This window comes from Cnephaeus nilssonii, assembly GCF_951640355.1.
Source record: "Cnephaeus nilssonii genome assembly, chromosome: 2".
NCBI lineage: Eukaryota > Metazoa > Chordata > Mammalia > Chiroptera > Vespertilionidae > Cnephaeus > Cnephaeus nilssonii.
In genome coordinates this window covers 13,537,642-13,544,001 of record NC_137073.1, presented here as the reverse complement: position 1 = coordinate 13,544,001, position 6,360 = coordinate 13,537,642, and positions in this window count along the sequence as shown.

Sequence of the window (6,360 nt, the reverse complement as noted above, 5' to 3'; positions counted from 1 at the left end):
TGCCAGGGTGCCAAGCCCTCCACACCCCTGCACCCGCCCCATCATCTGCGTGTTAAGGGACAGAGCCCTGACACCAGCCTCAAGTACCACTGTCGACCCCCGTGCACAGAGGAGAAACTGAGGCACAGACTAGGACTCCAGGTGGAAGCTGGAGACCACCTGCTGCCCCTCCACCAGGTTCCTCCCAACTAAACAGGCCACACGGTGAGCATCTCACAGGCGCTGCCCAACCTAGACTCCAGCAAGTGCAACGGATGCCCTCAGCGTGAGCGGGGCCTCAGAGCCCCCTCTCCATGGCCCTGCACTGACCCCCGTCCCCCCATGTGACTCCAGCAGGTGGAGGAGGAGGATGTGAGCTTTGGGGCAGTGCAGTGACTGGGCCTGGAGGACCTGCAGCCCTACTGTGTGTCTGGATAAAGGGTGATGGGACGTAGATGAAGGCCAAAGGAGGAAGAACATCCCCTATATCCTCCTGACCCCCACCAGCCAGTCGGTCCTGAGAGCAAAAGCTGCCTTGGAGGGCCACGTCCAGGAGCACCTTCCTGCTGGCAGGAGGGCATCCAGCCCAGGGCAGGGCCTCAGGGTGCTAAGCCAGCAGCAGGTGCTGCATCCCAGGTACGGTGTATACCCAGCACAGGTGCCTCAGCCACCCTGTGGAGTGGCAGGCCCTGGGTACAAGAACAAGAGGCCACCCCGGACCTCAGTGAGAACCCCGCTCATTCAGGGAGTGGCCACCAGATGGCACCATGGCTTCATGCAGGCCTTGGTGTGGGGCGGTCCACTCAGCGGCTGCCTAGGGCAGGATCACACCCCACACCTGCACCAGTTCGTTCATCAGGAATTGGGGAGCCCTGTGGCAGGCCAGCCATGTCAGGTATGAGGGAAGGGCCACCAGGATGGGGGGCCAGGGCTATGTGTGGGGTCCCTGGCTGGATGGGGTCCCTAGCGGAACTCTGTGGACCCAGGCAGTGACCCTTTATGGCTGGGAGGGCCCCAGGGTTTCGGGGGAATTCATGTATCCCCCACGCTATCCCCAGGTCAGGATCCCCTCCCACCGGGAGCCACACCCACTCTAAGGTGGGCTTGCCAGCCTGCCCTGCTCAGGCTACAGAGAAGCTGGGGCAGGGGGTGCACGGGGAGCTTGGGAAACACCACTTGTCAGCGGGTAGCTCTGGGAAATCCGAGGCTGAGGCCCTGCAGCGCCCCCGCCCCCGCCTGGCCTGTGGGGGCTGCACCGGGGTGACAGCTGCAGCACGACCTTCAGATCGGTGCCTTTCTGTTCCCCTCCCCACGTTCCCTTGGTGGTACGTCTCATGGATCATGGAGGTGTCCAAGGCAGCAGGACCCCTGCCTGGCACACAGCTGTGCTCCATAAGGTAGCCCTGAGCACCCACCCTGTGCCTAGCTATGTGGTGGCACTAGGGCCGGGGCTCCATGCAGCCCCACCTTTGAGGGGCTCCAATCCCACGGTGACCACCTGGCAAGGGCTGTGCTGTGATGGGATCATGGAGGGGACAGGGTCTGTGGAGGCTCTGGGCCCCTATATTTACAGGTGGATGGGCTCAGCGATGAGAAGCAGCAGGTCACACCTGTGTACCCCTCCTTTGTGGGACTCTGGAAGCCCGTCTCGACCCTTCTCCCCCCAGCCTCTGGTTCGGGGTGGGGGTAGGGCAACAGTGGATGCAGGCAGGCCCTGGCCCACAGCATGATGTGCAGCGTGGCACAGAGCCACCAATGTAATTACACGTTCCCACCGAGCGCGCCATAATTACACTTAATGGGTTCAGCAGTAACAAGTGCCTTTGCTGTGATTTGGCTGTGGAAAAACAGAAATTGGTGTCCTGCTAGGGCAGCACAGAGGGCCCCCTGGGAACTGGCCCCATGGGACCTGGCTGAGAGGTCTAGCGGGGCGACTGCACAGTCAGGGCCGCAGGGCCTGCAGACTAGCCTGGGAGGCCAGCCTGCTGTGTGTGTGTCTCTGTGGGTGGGGCTGGGGAAGAGGAGAGCGCTGCAGCTAAAACCTGCACCAAATACCCATGTCACACCTACTGTGCGCCAGAATGGCTCCATCTCGAATCTTGAGGAACCCATGAGGCCAACACTGTGCAGTTCCACAGCACAGACTGGGGGCTTGGGTGACTCACCTGAGGGGCCCGAGGGGCCCAGGCTGTGCCATGGATGCTGAGCCCACACATGGTCCTTGGGCACCAGACAAGGATGGAAGGGGCAGATACAAGAATTGACTGACCCGGGGGATTCTTGCAGGGACCAGTTCTGGACCCTGGAGCTGGTGTTGGGTAGAGCTGAGGAGTGGATGTGTCCGGAGCTGGTCTGGGCCAGGGCCCATGACAGGCTGCTCAGGTCAGGGGGTAGGAAGCCCCACTCCCCAGCAGGAACTACAGCCCAGGACCCCGGCAACTTGCAAAGACAGCCAGCTTGGAGTCCCCGGGTCTACATCTTCTCAAACCTCTGACAAGCAAAGCTCCCACTGTACCGCCCTGCCCCTGAGGCACACCCTGAGAGCTCAGGACAACCAGCCATGGCGACCGTGACCCAGGACCCAGCAGGGAGGCCAAGAACACAGGCTCGTCTGAGAAGCGGAAACACCACCACAGTGGCTGGAAGAACCAACCCAGTCAGCACACCCCAGGCACCCAGAACGTTCTCCATCCATCCCTGCAAGCACTCACCCTTTGGGGGCTACTATCCTTAAGATACACCCCTACCCCTCTCCCCCCATCACCCCAAACACACGTCTGGGAGGGACAAGACCCCAGGGTCCTGTGCTTGGGCCCTGAGACCCTGCCTTGGTCTGTGTGAAGGTGCACACGCCTGTGCTTGGCTCTTGAGAGGAACGCCATGGAGCCACCTGCCCTTCCCGCCTGGGGGACAGCCAGCGCAGGGAGGGCTCCATCAGTCTCCTGTGTGCACACGAGGCCAACCTCCACACGTCACAGCCGCCCCCTCGGCACGCCTTGGTGGGTGGCTGAGGACATGCAGTGCCAACTGGACACTCATCGCATGAAGCCCAGTGACTTCCAGAAGCTTAATTACACAGATGGATTTTCTGGGTTTTAATTTAAAAAAATCCTTTAGGTTTTGAACCAAGTGTTGCAAATTAGAATCAATTTCTACTGTGGGTCCAAACAAGCCAGGCTGACGCATGGTCAGGAGGCAGAGGCCGTGCTGGCCTGGGGAGGGGGTCCTCCAGCTGCCTGGGTCCTGGCTGCAGAGGGGCCGTGGGCCTGGGTCCACAGCTGAGTGAGACAGTCTCTCCCAGGGACTGTGCAGCCAGGGAGGCTCTGCCCTCGCCTGGAAGCCTCAAGAATGGCAGTGAGGCCCTGACCCAAGTTCCCTGTCTACCCTGGGCCCAGCTCCTTAGACCCAGGGACCTCGCTGATAATCCCTTTGGCAAACAGAGGTGAGGGAGACTACAGGGACCTCCCCCAGCCAAACAGGCCCCTCGTGTACAGCTGGGCAGGGAGGGGCCTGGAGTGACTCTCCCCAGGGGAAGTGCTACCTCTCAAACCATGGCTCCAAAGTACCCCAAATAACCCACCCCACACACAATGACAGGCCCCCTCAGCCAGGAGGATGTTGCTCAGGGGGCAGGTCAGGCAGTGGTCGCTGTCCGTGGTGCTGAAGTGGCCCTGTGCTGGGCATGCTCTGGGCTGGGGAGGGGCACCGCTCACCCCGGCTTTCATGGAAACCACCCCATCAATAGCCCTTTCTCATTCCTGGACTCCCAGCTGGCTCAGAAAAGCACGCCAAAGGCCTTTCTGAAGATGGCGCTGGCTCACGAAAGCCTTCTTGAGCATGTGCATGAGGAGGTCCTAGGGCTTGCCTTGTTGCGTGCAAAGCCCACATTGGTCATTACCTGGTGGAAATGTCCAGGAAGTGGGGGCAAAGCTTGGGGCTGCTGGGAGCATGCGTGGAAGCCAGGAGAAGGGGCTTGTGGCCGCTCAGGGCATGTTAGGGGCTGTCAGCCCCTCACCAGCAACAGCAGGGGACCCTGACATGGGCTCTCACCAATGACAGTGGCCTCCAGGGTCCTGGAACAGGGCGGAGGTGCCCAGGGAGGCCTGCATGGTGCAGGACAATGTGGGCCAAAGGGTGGTCCTGACCCCTGAATAAATCCTCACTGTTAACAGGCACCATCCCCCACGCCTGCCCAGAACCAGCGGTTTCTCACACTACCCGGCTCTGAGTTGGGGAAGAGAGACACGAAGGAATCCATCCAAATTCTCTCTGTAAAGTGTCCAGTAGGCTCCAAGCCCCCCTTCCTGTCCCTCATCTTGACAAATACCACCCTGCCCCTCCATGATGGCCCCAGACACAGGGAAGGAGGAGACATGGCATTTCCCACACTGAGGATACTGGGTGGCAGGCTGGCTGTGTGCAGGACAAAGATCGGGACAGGGGAGATCCTTTCATCTGCGGGACACAGACAGGTAAGCGGGCATCCCTCACCAAGATGTGGTTCCAACCTCAGGGCCACAGACAAAACAGGGAACACAGTGGTGCAAGGGCTGTGACCCGCAGGCATGGCTGCTGCCTGGCCCCCCATGGTAACAGCGGGCTGTGTAGGTGCAAGGCCCACAGGCCGGCTCCCTGCCAGGCTGTCATGAGATCACACAGACACTCTGGGTCAGGGAGGAGGAGAAGGTATCAGCTGCCCAACCCTGCCCTCCACTGCCTGCCGCTACCCCCCAGAGCAATCTGCTCAGCCAGCTAAGCTCCATTAGGCAGAATCTACAACAGCCTGATGTGAGCTCCCGGAGCCCCTGTGGGCACCAGGGCATGCAATAGGAAGGAGGGGGAGTGCAGGGAGGGGCAGCCCAGAGCCTGCCACTCAGGACACCCCAACCAGGCCACATTGGCTCCTGCCAGGATCACTGTAGTCTTCCCGACTCCCTGTACCTACAGCAGCCCCCTACCCTTCCTCACTCCACTGCCAGAGCCTCCTGGCTGGGCACCCCCCTCCCCGCCCCCCGCTCCCCGCACGGCCAAGAGAGGCGGCTCTAGGCCAGTGGTTTCCAACGTGGGGCACATGCCCCACAGGGGGCAATTTGAGAATGAGTTATTAACAGTGAATATTTTGCATTTCTTACGGTTCTAGGGGCCATATACAGTCTATAAATATATATTGTGACATATTTATGCATTTCAGTTCTCTATTATGCTTTGAGACTTTATTTGCTATTTTTTCATATCACTTCATATTATTTTTTAAACAATTTCTTAGTGATTTCCTCCTCAGTACTTCAACTGTCCTTTCGTTCTTTTATTGTTCTCTGTCATGGATGCCATGTTCTTTGGAAGCTTGTTCAGACCAAGTTAATGGCCTTTTAGGCTTCCTCCATGTGAATAGGCGTTCACTTTTGGAATAATAAGAATTATATGTCACGGGAAGGCGGGGCCTCAGGATTTTACAGATGCTTAGGTGGGGCGTGGCCAAGAAAAGGTTAGGAACCACTGCTCTAGGCCATCCCTACCAGGCAGACAGAGGGCCTCGGGCTGGTGAGCGCAGGGACACTGGCAATGTGTGGGGCTACAATCACAGAGACTAGCCTCCAACCCCGATCAGACTCAGGATCTTACGTCTCCCCATGTGGTGTGGACAAGTGGCCCGACCGGCAGAGAGGTATGAGGACAAGCTGCAAAGGATGGACGTCCAGTAGGTCCAGGGTATCCATACTCATGCACGCCTGCTCCCAGACACACCGTGGGGGCCTGAGGCCCCAGCACCTGGGCCAAATGCTCCCTGCTTAGCGTGGACTCCAGGTGGGCAAAACCCTCCTTGCCCCACTGCTCTGCATGGGGGGCCTGCCACCCCCCTGCCTGCATGCCCATGCCTGCCATCATTTCCCCCACCCCCTTCATTCTCAGGGGCATTCAACCTTGCTTTTTCAATTTGCTTGAGAGGAAAAACCCGTTTACTCCTGGGAGAAAGCCCATCCTGCAGAAATAAATGACCCTGGGCCACTGGAGAGGGAACATGAACTGAGCCCACACAGGTGAGAGGGTCAGCAGGGCTGGAGCGAGAAGGGCAGCTTCCGGGGCCCAAAAATGTACCCCACCCAAGACCAAGGCGGTTGCAGACTCAGGGGCTCAGTGGGCAGCACTCAGTGGAGGGACTCCGAGAACCAGCCCCTTCTCAGAAAGCAGAACAGCTTCCTGAACCCCCACCCTGCCGGGCCCAGACTACACGTCCACTGAGAACCAGGGCAGTTCCAGGGAATCGTCGAGGGTCCGGGACCAGCCACCTACGTCCCCCTGGCCAGGGCGCAGGCCCGGTGAGCCAGGCAGCACCGTTGGTTACCTTGCAAGGTTAAAAAATGTCAGCACGTGTCTATTGCC